Below are 18,104 nucleotides of genomic sequence, written 5' to 3' on the forward strand. Positions count from 1 at the left end.
AATAAACTCTCATGTGTTAATTGGTCGCAGCCGACTTCATTGGCTGTCTATGCGTCTTGTCGATATCTTGTCAAAGTGTTGATTTAGCTTTTCTCCTTTGTATAACTGTTTACAATCGCTTTTCTAATCATCTAATCAGCTCAGATTCAGTGATCACTGTCAAGAGTTAATTGGGTTTTTGTTATTTAATATTGCCATCTATTGAAACAATGAGCTGATAGTAATAAACCTGTGAACCTGTTACCACGTTTTCCTGGTTATTGTATTCTTGTTTAATAACACCCTGGTCTCTGGAGGACTATTCGTGTCGGCACTGTTCGTGTGATAACGAAATGAAAGTGATTTTTACAAATTACTGTCGTGGTCGTGTCTAGATGGCGCTTAACTCTTTGCCAGTGTGTGTGTGTGTGTTTGTTGGGATGTGGGGGCGGGGGTAGGGGGAATAAAATGATAAGCAAATAATATACGGATCCTCATCTGGGCCTTCGTCGAATGGGAGGGATTTCACCGGGTTCAGAGAAGATGTTGAAAAGGCGACAAGAGAAGGAAAAGCAGGCCAAGAAAATATTTGGAGTTATGGAATGCATTCATTGGTCTTGGTCTGGCAGTGTTAAGCTGTCAAGTCGATCGACGGCTAACGAAGTTATCTTCGCAGAAGGCCTTTTATTACATGAAACTGGTTATATTAAGAAAACATGGCGCCATATTAATTAGCAATACAGATTGCTGAGGGCAGGCTATAGTTTAATGTCATGTACAGAACAATGGATCGATTCCTATGTGTACTGTGAAGAGGCTATGTGTAATAGGACATCTTTCACATCATGTTCTGCTACATTAGGCTGATTTACGTTTTTATAACAGAAAAATAGCTGGATACATACCCGTGATTTATCCACCATAAGTTTATCAGGCGCACAACGGAATCAAGTCCATCATGATCAGTCCTGGACTATATTTAGCGGAACAACTATTGACACAACTACTTATGATGATACGTAATTCAGAATTCTTTTCTAATCGACAAGTTAACCTAAATATGAAGCAACAGGCCATATCCCCAGGAGCTGATGCTTTCATCATACGATTATGAAAGCCCTTTCGTTCTTTCACGTGTCATCAGCAACCCATGCTTGCCGTAAGAGGCGACTCACGGGATCGGGTGGTCAGGCTCGCTGTCTTGGTCGAAGCATGTCATCGAATCCCAATTGCGTGGATCGATGCTCATGATATTATTCACTGGATTTTCTGGTCCATACTCGATTATTTACAGACCCCCGTCATATAGCTGGAATATTGCTGAGTGCGGCGTTAAACTACAAACAACATGTATAAGCCGTCCAAAACTGTTACTGAAGAATACCTGTCACAGACGGATTGACAGTGGTTGTTGATGAATAATCTGTCCAGATAACGTTCCTCATAGTAGGCAGTGAATAGAAGCGACATGAGCATATCAATCAGTGGATTGTCTGGTTCAGACTCGATTATTGTTTGTTTGTTGAATAACGCCGTAATATTCCAGCTATATGACGGCGACTCGATTATTGACAGACCGCCGTCATGTTTGAATATTGCTGAGCGCGGATTTAAACAACAAACCAATGAACCAACCAACCGTTCTTTCATGGTGGTCAATGATCACATCATACCAGTTGGGATCTAATTAAAAAGGTATGGGACAGATATATTTCAAAACACATTAGGACAATGACGTGTAAATGGTAAGTTGAATATCAGGTGTCATGCCTTACTTCGATATTTTGAACCACGCTTCTTTGAATCCAAATTTGAGCCTCCAAGCGTTTCCAACCTAACAAGGGTAAGTACTCTCCTTGAGATAAGTATATGCCAAGTCAGGCAAATATGCCAAGTCAGCGAGCCTGATCACCCGATTCTGTTAGTCGCCTTTTACAAGCATAATCGCCTTTTACGGCAAGCATGGGTTACTGTAGACCTATTCTACCCTGTATCTTCACAGGCCTGGGACCGACATGCATCAACTAAGTCAGCGAACCTGACCACCCGATCCCGTCAATATCTAATGACTAGAACTAATTCTACCACCGTAGCCATGATCAACATTGCACTGCACTAATTACTAGAGAGGACAGATTTCTGTCTGCGAAGGTTTCTGAAATGTTTCTTGTTACAGGGTAAGATTCCATGAAATGATTTACACACATCTGTTTTATCAGCGACTGGGCATTGGTGGAAAAGTCTTCTAAGGCGCTGTGATTCCCAGAGTTGTATCTTAAGTCAGAATCCTCATATGATCTAGGGTTCGAATCCATTTATCGCCCTGGTTATGATTCTTGGTTTCACGGCACCCTTGGGTTTCAAAGTGGTAATCGTGTAAGATCTGAATCACGTCAGATTCCTCAAACACAAAAGCTGACAGGCCATCATATATGATATATCGTTCTATGTGCGCAGACCACCGCATTCAATCACTCAAAGTGTGGCCTGGTGGTTTCAAAGAAAGAACGAAAAGCATGCGCATGTTTTAATGTAATGCTTCAATCCATCTTGAACCCACATGTGATAATCCTTGAACATTTTGAATTCTGTTTGTAGTTCCGGTAAGGCACTTCAGCTCACGAGTACTGAGCAAGTAGCACTACACACCAAGGTTCAGATTGATTGAACTATAATAAATTGACTTGACCCACCAGCAGTCTCCTTCACATATGTTGTGAAGAATATATTCCAATCTGTCTGAGACTGATGATTAGTTTGTATGGTTGATGGTACATCATTGACACTCAACCTGCTATTATTTCTCATTGCAATGCATTCCAATTAGTTCCAAAGTACACACCTGACCCTCGAATTTCGGTAACAACGAAGACCGAGGCCCTTCAGTTGAATAAGCATTGACTGTTGTACAATTTCCTACCGTCTTGCTGTTGTTGTCTTCCAACCGCCACAATTATGGTCAGCAAAGTACATGTATAAACCGACCCGTAAAGATCCGGGGTATAATAGGTCTTCAGCAATCCATGCTTGCCGTAAAAGGCGATTATGCTTGTTTTAAGAGGCGACTAACGGGATCGGGGAGGTCAGACTCGCTGACCGGGTTGATACATGTCATCGATCCCAATGGACCCGTGAATATCCGGGCTAGCAACCCAAACTTGCCTTAAAAGGCGACTAATGGTATCGGGCGGTCAGGCTCGCTGACTTAGTTGAAGCATGTCATCGAATCCCAATTGCGTGGATCGATGCTCATGATATTATTCACTGGATTTTCTGGTCCATACTCGATTATTTACAGACCCCCGTCTTGTAGCTGGAATATTGCTGAGTGCGGCGTTAAACTACAAACAACATGTATAAACCGTCCAAAACTGTTACTGAAGATTACCTTGTCACAGACGGATTGACAGTGGTTGTTGATGAATAATCCTTCCAGTAAGCATAGTAGGCAGTGACTAGAAGCGACAAAACCATTTTTATAATCCTACGAAATCCCCGAGTCCATTGTACGATTTCGACTATATGATAAACATGTGTTTATGAATCACTATCATATAGTGGTGACAAGGGGGGATGTGCCCTGCAATTTGGTAGTCGTTTGAGCACAGGAATTTGAAGTTCTGATGATGATAATTAAATCATGTCTTTAAGTTAGAATTGCCTATCAAAACTGCAGGGCAAAAATAATTATACACATGAACATTGGATTTGATCAAAATATTACAAACGTTATAATAACCTTAATTTAATAATTATTGAAACAGTCGCCGAAACATTGAAAACGTAGGTAAAAAACACATCTATGTTACTCGTAATAATTATATCGCATCGAATAACTATTTCTTGTTTTCAGCCATCAGTAATTATAGGTGTATATGTTCTTTTGCCCTGCAGCTTCTACATACATATACACTAGATGTGCATGGCATCTCTCCACATTCCGACCAGTGAAGATCCGGGGTAGAATATGTCTTCAGCAACCCATTCCTGCCGCGAAAGGCGACTATGCTTGTCGTAAGAGGCAACTAACGGGAAAGGGTGATCAGGTTCGCTGACTTGGTTGAAGGATGTCATCGATCCTAATTTCATGGATCGAGGCTCATAATATCAATCACTGGATTATCTGGTCCTGACTCGGATTATTTACAGACCGCCGCCATAAAGCTGGAATATTGCTGAGTGCGGCGTTAAACAACAAACCAACCGTTCTTTCATTGTGATCAAAGATCACATCATACCAGTTGGGACATTATTTAATAAATATGGGACAATTATATCTAAAAACACGCTTGTATATCAGGTGTCATGCCTTACTTCGATATCTGGAACCAAGCTTCTTTGAATCCAAATTTGACCCTCCAAGCGTTTCCAACCTTAACAAGGGTAAGTACTCTCCCTGAGATAGATATATGCCTCTTCGATTGATCCTCAACACCTCGATAATTATGGGTAGCTGCACTGTATCAATATCTTATGTTTGTTTGTTGTTTAACGCCGCTCTCAGCAATATTCCAGCTATATGACGGCGGTCTGTAAATAATCGTAAGGCGTTTACAAAAACCCACATAGTTATATTCGATTTCTTTAAGGAATGGATACAAATGTCATGGATACAAATGTCACAGTACAAAAATGAAATGTATATTCATGTATACAATAAAACGAATCAACTTTTCAAACTAGTCACGAAGGTACGTTAAACAAACAAAACAAACAAACACGTCCGTCGTGAATAATTAACTAATCCTTATATTTAAAATGTTGGAATAGGGTATTTTCACAAAACATATGATAGATAATGCATAGTTATGAAATGCGACATTCGCCTTGTGATTCCTTTTCAAAGGACATCTCGTACCATAACTGATTTTCAGTGACCCATTCATATACTTTTCGGCAGATTATCCTCTGGCGTTGACGCGTTATAAATAGTTATTATTTAATATGTGGGAAAATTGAAAGCGCTATCTAAAGTCACTAGACACGTTGCCAGACCACTAAATCATTTACATTATTCAGTGAGAACAGGATTGTGACGTCACTACGTCATTGAGCCCTGGACAAGACACAAAATGTACGAGTGTCGTGAATATAAATCGTTGGGATTGTGACGACACAGACAGATATATGGCATACTGAAACTGTGAGACCATATACTCGCAGACTGCATTAATTCCATAGAAATACACCGAGGAATCACTGAGCTTGTCATTGACCAATAGTGGCATTAACGATGTTAGGACATTGCTGTCAATATTCGATCCGTGAAGATCCGGAATAGAATTGGCCTTCAGCAACCAACGCTTGTCATAAGAGGCGAATAACGGCTACCTTTGTCAGGCTCATATTGCGTAGATCGATGCTCATGATGTTAATCACTGGTGTGGCTGGTCCAGACTTGATTACATACAGACCGCCGTCGTATAGCTGGAATATTGCTAAGTAAGGCGTTAAACAACAAAAAGCACACAGTAATATTCGATTTCTTTAAGGATTGAATACAAGTGTTACTGTACAACAACGAAATGTATATTCATGTATACAATAATACGCATCAGCTTTTCAAACTTGTCACGAAGGTACTCGATGTAGGAGACGGTCGTCTTTAGAAGATTTACCATATATTGATATGTATTACAGTATTATATGACCCAGGGATATCACTGTGGAACCCAAGTTAACGGGTTGTATTTATATGTAGTCAGCACTGTAGCTGGCTTACAGGCTGATCCTATAATATATCAATCTGTTAGCTCCAGGCAGGCATCCATTGCGATGGCAACCAATCTCAAGAAAGGATCTCAGGGCATGAACGAGACCAATAATATCATCTGCATCTTGAGTAACAACAAGAACATTAACTTCTCCCTGCAACTCTCGTCGGTGCCCGAAGAAGGAGGAAGCAATGCTGTGATCATGTGTAATTTACGTTATTGGGCTGAGGAAAGATTTCTATTGAAGAACGCTGTAGGGCAAGGATTGACATCCTGAATGATCTCTTGGTAAGACCATGATCCTCTTTAAATCTTCATCTGGAAGAATAAACAAATTGGCCCTTTCGTGTTGCTATATTTAAGATTGATAAATCGATTTTTAGGAAAGGGGACTGATATAAAATCAGAATCAAGACTTCGTTAATACAAGTTATCGACTTTTCCATTCGTGTTTCAGATATATTAAATCTAACGTGAAATAACATTTTCTTTAGCAATGAAAGGGTTCTGAAACAAACATACTCTGTAGCAGTTAAATATCTCAGCATGGACGGAATAGCCACCGCCTCTATCTTGTACCAGGACACTATTAGCTTGTTTTGTTTGTTTGTTGTTTAATGCCGCACTCAGCAATAGTCCAGCTATATGACGGCGGTGTCTGTAAATAATCGAGTCTGGGCCAGATAATCCAGTGATTAATATCATGAGCATCGATCCACGCAATTGGGATGGATGACATGCATCAACCAAGTCAGCGAGCCGGACCACCCGATCCCGTTAGTCGCCTTTTACGACAAGCATAGTCGCCTTTTACGGCAAGCATGGGTTGCTGAAGACCTATTCTACCCCTGATCTTCACAGGTATTGAGATTTAATCGGTATTAGAATTAAATGCAAAGAATAGGTACCTCCTTCTACATTCATTTGGCGAATCAAACGCTAACGTTCAAAGTCACGTTTGTTTGTTGTTAAACTCCCCACTCAGGAATGATTCAGCGAAATGACGGCGGGCTGTAAATAATTGAATCTGGACCCAACAAAACAGTGATTGATACATGAGCAATAAAAATCGTACACGAGTGGAGGTAAATATGTAGGATGCAAGGGGTCTCTTCTAACCCGGAATCCTGAAGGGAGTCAGCGTTAAGAGCGAACGCACTAACCACAAGGCTACCCCCCAGCCAGATAAAAAGACCATTGTGTCACCATTTGCTATGACTATTGTAACATTATTCGATCACAATCGTGCTGATTTTCTGGAGCTCTTGACGTTAAGGCTTATTCAGTAAATGTGTAATAGAGTAAACGACATCCAATCTGCCACTTGTGAGTTGTGCTTTCTTTCATCAATAAAGACATCCACGATTATCCAGTGTATTACATGCCCATTCTATGATGTGACCTACCCATGTTAAAATGTAACCTACCCGAGAATCATGTTGGTGGACCAGCTTCTTTTTAAGCCCGTTTCAAATGACATTGCGGTAAAAGTATCCGTCCAATCAAATTACACTCATTGGCGACGTAAATCCTGTGCTAAGTTAGTGGTAAGAGAGATTGAATGGGTCCAGTGTATTTATCCCAGTAGATGGTACTGTTGCAGTGAGGATAATCGAGGATGCAATGAAGGATGGTTTTTTTATGTCATGGTGACATCTCATCCTTATCTTACAAAATAAAACAATAATTACCGTTGGTAAAAGACAAAATCAATGAGTGTTATGATATATATGTCTGGTGCTTGGAATACGAACTCTCGTAATGTTATTTGATCTGGAGATGTCGATGTTTGATCAGGGGGTTCGCAGTAGGATTAAGTAATGTATCCATCTCAAGTTGCTACCATATATGATTTACAGTAGGGTCTGTCTGGATGACAGGCGCGAAAAATGATTGTATGTGACAGCATCACATATTATTACGAGCACGTTGACCAAACACGACTCTTTCAGAGGAGCTGGGTAATTATGTGATAAGGTCAGAAGTCACGCTATTAAACCAGATCGAAGTAGATTTTTTTATGAAGAGCTCAAGATTCTCTACGCTTGCGTCATAAAGCAGGTCTTTTCCAATCAATTTCTATCGAACGAAAGCAATATGTTACATCTGGTGTATGTTTCTCATTATTGAAAAGTCAGTAAAACTGTTAATAAGTTTCAGCGGAATAATGGCGTCAAATTTCAGATATTGTAATTGAGTTTGATAAAGGAAAGTTATTTCATAAATAGATTGTTAAGAGCCATCCACTGTAATAAATATTCATTAAATTCATCGGCAAAGAAAACTTAACCAATCGTGGAGGTTCGCTTCGATTTTAAGGAAAAAAGATGGATGTAATTCTAATCTGGCTGGAACTGAATTGAAATAATTACTCGATCGGCAGCTCTTCTAAAATGGACAAAACGTCTACCTTCAAAGAGAACATAATAACTGATCGATTCCTAAAGTTTTATTTGTTGTTTAACGCCGCACACACCAATATACAAGCTATATGACAGCCGTCTGTAAATAATCGAGACTGGACCAGATTATTCAGTGATTAATATCATGAGCACAGATCCACGTAAATGGGATCGATGACAAATGCGTTGATCGATCTTCATGATGCCAATCACTGAATGCGGCGTTAAATAACAAACAAATCAACCAACCAACTCTTACGACAAACATAGTCGCCTTTTACGGCAAGCATGGGTTGCTTAAGACCTATTCTGCACCAGATCTTCAGGGGTTGATCCCGAAAGGAAGAATCGTTTAACTTTTATGAAATTTCTGAAATATATTTTCAGAATTTGACATTTCTTCTGACATGTGGGATATCAAACATCAAGCCATTGCTTTACATACGTTCTTATACGTACCCTAATTCTGTTCTGTAGGCTTGTGGTTAAAGTATTTGCTCGTCACTTCGAAGACCCGGGTTTGATTGCTCTGATGGGTACAATGAGTGAGTTGGGTTTAACGCCTCTTTCAACAGTATTCCAGCGGCGTCGGTACATTGTGTGAAGCACATTTCGGGACGGGTTCAACAAACCATGGTTGTAGTAAGAGGCGACTAACGGGATCGGGCGGTCTTGCTCGCTGACAAGATAGATGCATATCATCGTATCCGAATTTCGCAGATCAATCACTGGATTGCCTAGTCCAGACTCGATTATTAACAGACCGCCGTCATATAGCCAGAATATTGCTGAGTGTGACGTTAAACGCGAAACAAATAATCCTGGTGTCCCCCTTCCGGAATATAGCTGAGAAATTGCTAAAAGCGGTATAAAACGTATTCACTCAATCACTCACTTATCCCTGAAATAACCTTGCATCTTAAAACCAAATTACTGTTTGTAAACATACGTCCACTCATACTATTTACTTTTCCATCCAAAAATAGAGGTACATTTCCTTGAAGGATTTCTTCGAATCGGATCACATGGACGTTGACCCACTGGGCACTCTGAGATAGCTTTGTTGTTAGCCTTCTCTTGATATAGAATGCCAGCCTCCCGCGACGAAGGAGACAGTAATTTCTAAGCTTAAAATATATAGCTCATATCGCATATTTGCTCAATGTCAGAGAAAAGACATTCACTGCAGCAAAGAGAACATCGATATCCCACTTCAGCGACGCTTCATATTGGGGTGTCGTCTGAATCGAACAATGTGTTCTGCTTTTAGCTGATGTTTCTTATGATTAAAGATAACTGAATAAAAAGCCTTGTTACGTCCAAGGCTGAAACATTAATTCATAGAAAAGCCCTTGAAATATTCGGGACATGCGGGTGGTTGTTGTTGGGGTAAGAATATCAGGTCACTGCATCAAGATGTAGAAGTTTGTCCCTGATTCTTATGCTTAAACATTACATATGTAAGCAGTTACTCTGGTGACAAAACTTTTTTTTCTAAAATGTTACCGAATAATTATAACTTCATTTCCAGAAAAAAATGTCTTTCGCCATTGAGTTACGGATTTCAATTTTTTATAATGCCGCGTTGAAAGCGGTTGTCGCTTTTGGCACTGAATGAAGTTGCAATCAATAACTCAATGACATAAAACCTTTTCAAGGAAACGAAGTTACTAAGCTTCTAGATGTGGTAAAGTAAAGCAAAGTTTCAAAATGCTACTTAGAGATAATGTTAAACTGATTTAATAGCTATACATATCATTTTTGTTACTTGTATTTCACACTTAGATTCAGAAACAGCATTTAATCAAGGCGACTACGCTTGTCGTAAGAGGCGACTTATCATTTTTGTTACTTGTATTTCACACTTAGATTCAGAAACAGCATTTAATCAAGGCGACTACGCTTGTCGTAAGAGGCGACTAACAGGATCGGGTGGTCAGGCTCGCTGACTTGGTTGATCGTATCCCAGTTGCGTTGATCGATGCTCATGATATCAATCACTAAATTGTCTTGTTCAGACTCGATTATTTACAGTGAGTGAGTATGGTTTTACGCCGGCTTTAGCAATATTCCAGCAATATCACGGCGGGGGACACCAGAAATGGTCTTCACACATTGTACCCATGACGGGAGTCGAATCCGGGTCTTCGGCGGGTCTTCGGCGCGACGAGCGAACGCTTTAACCACTAGGCTACCCGACCGCCCCGATTATTTACAGACCGCCGTCATATTGCTGAGGGCGGCTTTAAACAACAAACCTACCAACTTATTTAATCAAATTGTCCCATCGAAAGCATAACCAATCCATGCACATTTTTCGGACGCCACTTTTCAACAGGACACATTAAATTACAAATATAATAATTATATTAAATCCATGTCACAGTGAACTAAGAGCATTTAATCAGCCGTTGGACCCGTGAAGATCCGGGGTAGAATAGGTCTTCAGCAACCCATGGCGACTAACGGGATCGGGTGGTCAGGCTCGCTGACTTGGTTGATGTATGTCATTGGTCCCAATTGCGTGGATCGATGTTAATGATGTCAAGCACTGGATTGTCTGGTCCAGAGTCGATTATTTACAGACCGCCGTCATACAGCTGGAATATTGCTGAGTGCGGCGTTAAACAACAAACCAACAGCAACAACAGCCGTTGGCTGCCGCCATGACACAGTGTACTCCGACAAAGGGAGATAATTCCCAGGCCTTAAGGCCTTATTCCATAATGTATGTTTCGCCTTAAGGGAGGGTGCGAACCATATTCCATTTATTGTTTTTGAATTTAATTATACATGGATAAATCATCTCATCAGAGGAACACCCACCAGTTGATCAAGTTGTTTTGTGGTTTCATTTCATGTTTTTGAAATGTTGTGAGCACGTCCATTATGGGGTGCACTGCTACTCAATAATGGGAACACTCCAGCTCCCCAAATTACTGTGGAGAATTGTACTCCTCATACAGCAACGACGTTCGACGCTCGAATGTATGAAACCTATTTTCAGCAACTCATAGCGGTCGGTCAGACACTTTTACCTTCCATCTCCAGCAGACACATTTATATGGGCAATATCAAGCATTAGGGTTGAATGTCGCGTTTAAAATTATTGCACTTATATAATTATGCATCCTTGTTGCATCCCTAAATGCCGAGCACCAGGCAGGGTAACAACAACTACCACCTCGTCGTTTGGTATGACGCGGTCGGGGATAGAACCCCCGACCTCCACCTCTCTGGGCAGACGCCGTTTCCACTATACAACGGAGGCGGTCATCATAACATCAAGAAACGGATGACTCGAAACTACCTCAAACAGAACAGTTTAAAAGACTGTTTTAAATTACTGAATTCCACACCAAAGCACGCTTGCAAGATGGGGTTGGTTGGTTGTTTTACGCTGCACTCAGCAATATTCCAGCTATATGACGGCGGTCTGTAAATAATCGAGTCTTGACCAGACAATCCAGTGACTGACATCATGAACATCGATCCACACAGTTGGTTGGGATCGATGACATGCATCAAACAAGTCAGCGGGCCTGACCACCCCATCCTGTTAGTCGTCACTTGCGACAAGCATAGTCGCCTTATACGTCAAGCATGGGTCTGAAGACCTATTCTACCCCGGAATCTGCAAGATGGGGAGCATAATCGGACCCATCTTCTAAGGCTGGGACGAGTCCAAATTTACTATCCGCTGCTGGGGAGCATAATCGGACCCATCTACTAGGGCTGGGACGAGTCAAAATTTACTACCAGGGTACCCGATCCCCTATTTCCCTACCCTACCTGTTGTATGTCTCAAACATATTCCCCGTTCCCCGGGCGTTTGGAAATATTTTGAATTAGTTTCATCCGGAAACAAGACCAAATGCATTTTCTGTTCAGCACAGCTTAGCCATTAAAGGGGCGGCACCTCGTCCATGTGGAAGCATCTAGACAACAAACACCCGTCTGCAACATCAAAACAATTGACCCGTGAAGATCCGGGGTAGAATAGGTCTTCAGAAACCTATGCTTGCTGTAAAAGGCGAATAACGGGATCGGGTGGTCAGGCTCGCTGACTTGGTTGATGCATGTCTTCGTATCCCAATTGCATGGATCGATGCGCATGATGTCAAACACTGGATTGACTGGTCTAGACTCCATTATTTACAGACCGCCTTCATAAAGCTGAAATCTGGCCGAGTGCGGCGTTAAACAACAAACAAACCAAACATGTACGAGGCGCGCAATCCGAGCGCAGTTGTTGCTTCATTCCTCAGCAACAATATATGCAAAAGGGCATACTATAACATCCGGATAAAAAAGGTTAATAAAACCCCCGTACCATTTGTATGCAGTCCTGTGTATCAAACCTAGATTATCGGAATACCCTGCGCATTCGCCTTCACTAACACGTGACTGACAAACTCAATCTGAGGACAGAAAAACAGGAGACTGTCAGCACAGAAATACTGTTTCAAAACATTTTCACTGGCTTAACTTATCTCCAAGAATACATACAAGATTCTTGTACAACTTGTCTCAAAGGCAGACAAGGCTTAGCTCCGGCTATCATCCAGGTATAAGAGCAGTCGAGAGTCTGCAGTGACCAAAACCTGCTTCGTTTCCTGCAAGTGCAACGCGGGCCCGAAAAAATGGCGATCGCTGTTTACTGTTAATATTACCATTATCATATAGATTAAATAAACAATAAAATGCCGCATACGAGGGTCATCGTTAACCTTCTGCAGTGCTTACTGTCAGATGCGCTGTATTTTCGGTTGAAAACCCGTAACAGTAAAGACAATAAAATAACTGTACATGTTTGTGACAGTTTTATGGTTTCTCCCGGAACTGATCCGAATTGTGAATATGTTTTAGGTTAAAAGCCGGACAAGCCACGGTCGGCAGGTGTGTTAGCTGAGGTTAACAGTGGCACTGCGGTGCACCACAATATGACAATTATTTGTGACACTAGGTGCCAAGAAATGTTACAAGTACAAACAGCATGTGTCATTAAGTGGGGGGGGGGGGGGGGTGGGGGGGGTGGGGGGGGGGGGGGGGGGGTGTGTTGTTAAGAAGGGTAAGTTTGTATGGTTTGGACTTATGTTAGTGGCATAATAAAATGCAAGTGGTTTCCAATTTCTGATTTCGTAATTGTTTGTTTGTTGTTTAACGCCGTACTCAGTAATATCCCAGCTATATGACGGCGGTCTGTAAATAATCGACCAGACGATCCAGTTATTGACATCGGAGCAACGATCCACGGAGTTGCTAAAAGTGGCTAAATAAACATACTCACTCACTCACTCACTCACCAGGCGGAGGGTGCTAGAGTGGTGCCATCCCCGTCACCACGGGCCCTCGCTAAACAACAGCTCCTCTTCTGACAACGGCCATAGGGCCATACCTCACCGTCTCAAAGTCACCCCACAGCTGTCACTAAAGATACCTTAGGGACAGCCAGCATTCGTCACCCCCATTGCGGTGGCTGACAACAATCAAGATATGTACTCGTTTAATGAAAACGTTCACCTCTTTCACAGGTGAACCAAATACTTATCGCCACCCCCCTGACACAATTCAATCAAGATTATCAAAATGTATGTTTTTTGTTGTTTAACGCCGCACTCGGCAATCATCCAGCAATATGACGGCGGTGTCTGTAAATAATAGTCTTGACCAGACACCCAAGTGATTTTACATAATGAACATAGATCCACGCAATTGGTATTTTTGGTTTGATTTGTTGTTTAACGACGCACTCAGCAATATTCCAGCTACATGACGGCAGTCTGTAAATAATCGAGTCTGGACCGGTAATCCAGTGATTAATGTCATGAGCATCGATCCACGCAATTGGGATCGATGACATGCATCAACCAAGTCAGCGAGCCTGACCACCCGATCCCGTTAGTCGCCTTTTACGACAAGCAAAGTCGCCTTTTACGGCAGGCATGGATTGCTGAAGACCTATTCTACCCCGGCTCTTCACGGGCTTTTTAAAATGCCAATCAAGAAATGATCAATGCACAATCAACTAGTCAAGGGCTCCAAAACCTGGCCACGTTGCCACAGGCTCATGAAACAATCACAGCTGCTCAAACTGCCAATCAGCCAATTATAAATGCTGCAACCCAGCTAGCGAGTAATCAACAGCTACAAAATTGGGTTTTATGTCAAACAGGCAATTTGGAAATAAATACACATGGGAGACTTCAATGTCATGAAAACGCTGTTACCGCTAGATAGACAACCAACACAGGAATAGATAGACAACCAGCACAGGATGGATCAAACTTAATTATGGAGCTGGATGCATCAGGCCAGGTAACCTTTAAACCCAGACAGGAGGCATCCATGCCTCTTAATATCTGATTTTGGACATCAGTCTCTTTGACCTACATCAGCATAGTCATAGAGCGAAGCTCACACAACAAAATGCAGTAGCTGCTTACCTACGTCGAGACGATCCGCGGCGCTGCCGCCCCTTTGGGGCGACTGTTGTGCACAATATGACATACAGTTTCGCCAAAAAATGGAGAGTGATCCTTCCCAATCATGGGTACAATCGATGGGCCGCTATGGTTAATGCTACTCAACCAGAGGCAGCACAACAAAACACCCCCATGGTTTTCCAACCAGCTACAGTGCCCTTCAACACCAGCCAAAATTTGTAGAATCTTCAGTCGTGACGGATGCGACAGGGTGCAGTCATGCCGGTACGCGCACAAATGCCTGTCATGCATCATCAACGGCAACGAAGCTTCATTTTGTTTTCGTAGAAAAACGGCCAAGCCAGTGCAAGCACCAGTACCAAAGGGATCGGCAAAACTTCCCATCAAAAACACATTGTAAGGCACCAACCCCAATCAATATTTTGCAGTTAAAACAATGGTTACAAGGTTACCAGTTAATCAATCCAGCAGCGCTGTCATTGCTAAAACTAGGTTTTCGTCACGGTTTTAGCGCTTACAGTATCAGAATCCCCGGGAACCACGCAATGCTACTAACCTTAACTCCACTAACGCTCTCCAACAAATTATCGAGGAAAAGCTACTAAAAGAAATTGAACTAGGACGCAGAGCAGGTTGATTCTCTCAGAGACCGTTTGACAACTTTATAGTTTCCCCAATTGGCTTGGTGGCAAAGAAATATGATGCGACACTGCAACGGGAGGCTGCCTCCCGCCTCATCCATCACCTATCTTATCCAGGGGGCTCGTTGGTCAACGGCTTCATACCACCAGAAGTGTGCACGGTACAGTACACTAGTTTCAATCAAGCAGTCTACATGATACAAAAGCTCAGTAAAGGCGCGCACATATCCATCTTTGACATCAAGTGAGCTTTTCGACTTCTCCCGGTAGCACTGGCAGATTTTCAACTGTTAGGTATGAACTTTCTAGTGCAGACGACCATTGCCGGGATGTCCAGGCTATCTCGGCGCACTAACGCAAGACAACTTATCACAGTGGAATTATTACTTCTCCCCACAGTATGTAGCAATTCTTATGAAGCATCACTTTTCTTGTCGGCATACCTGTTAACCTTCTTTGGCTCTTGCTCGGTAAGCGAAGTAGTGGCGGACTTAGCAAAAGACATAACTCAAAAGGGCATATTTGTTATCCGACCTGTCCTTTGCCAGCGATCTGTCTTACATGGAGGTTGTCCTGAGATCATCGAAGACGGATCAGCAAGGCCGCGGCACTGGTATCTCTATCCAGGCCGCTCCTCCGTCCATACTATGCCCTGTCAAAGCCCTGGTATCTCTATTTACAGTGCGGCCAGCAACAAGTAGATATTTATTCATGCATGCACCTTTAACAAAATTTCAGACGGTGCTGTAAAAGTTGGTTGGTTGGTTTGTTGTTTAACGCCGCACTAAGCAATATTCCAGCTATATATGACGGCGGTCTGTAAATAATCGAGTCTGGACCAGGCAATCCAGTGATTGATATCAGGAGCATCGATCTACGCAATTGGGATCGATGGCATGCATCAACCAAGTTAGCGAGCCTGACCACCCGATCCCGTTAGTCGCCTTTTACGACAAACATAGTTACCTTTTACGGCAAGCATGGGTTGCTGAAGACCTATTCTACCCCGGAATCTTCACGGGTCGTGCTGAAAAAGACTTTAATGGCAACAACAGACGATATAAATGCTAGTCTTTATTCCTCACAATCCTTCCGTAAATACACCTTGGCCCAAACGACCTGTGCGTTAGTGTCTCCCAAGACCTGTTGTACATCCGCCTGCGCTTCCCAGCTGCCACCGTCGTATGGTCAGCCATGCTGCCGCGGCTCGAATGGCGCGGAGTCAACGACATTCGCGCCATCGAGGCCAAGCGGAAGATGCTAAATTGCCGCATCTCTAACATAGTCAACAGGCAGCTGCTAAAAGATTTATCTTTGTCCAGTGTATTAAGAATGAAAAGGTTGACTTTGTTGCTTTTAAGAACACAATAAGAAGTATCTATGAAGTTGAATATCATATTGCACGTAGAATTAACGACTTCTCTGCCTTTAATAGAAAATGGGCTTTGTTTATTCAAACTGTAAAATAACTTTTTCACTTGATGTTTGCAACATAATTTGATGTACCATAAATACCGCATCTTCTTAATTGTATACATAAATATGCCTTCATCTGTAACATGATGTGGATTATGCCTTCACCTGTACCATGATGTGGATTATGCCTTCATCTGTACCATGATGTGGATTATGCCTTAGGCCTCCTCTGTACCATATCCTTTTGAGAAGTTCCTGTATTCATAAAGCTGTATTGCTTTCCGAGTGCATATGTATCCTGAGTATATGACTGAATAAAAATTTATAAAAACCAACTACACCTTGGCTCAAACGACCTGTGCGACAGTGTCTCCCAAGACCTGTTGTACATCCGCCTGCGCTTCCCAGCTGCCACCGTCGTATGGTCAGCCATGCTGCCGCGGCTCGAATGGCGCGGAGTCAACGACGTTCGCGCCATCGAGGCCAAGCGGAAGAAGCTAAATTGCCGCATCTCTAACATAGTCAACCGGCAGCTGGCTGGGTATTCTCCTCCATTCTAAAGCCGGCATGTTATATGGGCAATGTACAGCTGACTCATGGAGGGATTAAGGACCAGAACGCTGCACTGCTTAAAGCACTGCGGCAATAATAATCCGTTCCCCCCCCCCACACACACACCAAGCGGGCGTGGCTGTTTGGCATGGTGCCGTCGGGACAGCATATTAATAACAGCGGCAGTCCAAATCTTCCTGCCTGCTGTTTTCGCGGGAGGGAGTAGAAAGATCCCATTCCTATACCCCTCTGCCATGCCACGGCGGAGGGCGACAACTATGCAGCCCACGTCCCGTCGGCGCCATCCACACAATATCACTAAAAAGGTCTGCATGTAAATGACGGCTGATGGCATTAGACACTATCCGGAAAACATCGTTGATGCATGATGCCTTCATCAGCCAGAATCACTAACAACATTTATAACTGTAGTTTTATAACTATGAAACATGTAAACAAGGTAAGGTAATCAAGGTTCGTCAAACCCCACATAACTCATTTGACACTTTAAATGATTTAGTCAATTTTACAAATTATCCAAGCCAGACATATCATATTGATCATGATTGAGTCTCCATATATCCTGTTATTAAACTTTCTATCGATCGTCTCACTATCAATAATAGGCACGCTGACTTGGCTGATGCACGTCATCGTATCCCAATTGCATGGATTGATGCTCATGATGTCAGTCACTGGAATGTCTGGCCCAGACTGGATTATTTACAGACCGACGTCATAAAGCTGAGTGCGGTGTTAAACAACAAATAAATCATATGCATGTATGTTTCCTTAAAGCCCAAATTTCAGTATCTTTCCCAAAATATTTGAAACATTTTACCAGGAAATCTTCTAAACCGGGACTATTTTTATGCTTCATGGTAAATACAGCTTTTTATAGTTTCATCCACACTAACTGGTCTAATGTATGGCCGTTGCCACATCTGCAGTAGG

This window comes from Haliotis cracherodii, unplaced genomic scaffold (genome assembly GCF_022045235.1).
Source record: "Haliotis cracherodii isolate W230 unplaced genomic scaffold, xgHalCrac1.p SCAF_1, whole genome shotgun sequence".
NCBI classification, from domain to species: Eukaryota; Metazoa; Mollusca; class Gastropoda; order Lepetellida; family Haliotidae; genus Haliotis; species Haliotis cracherodii.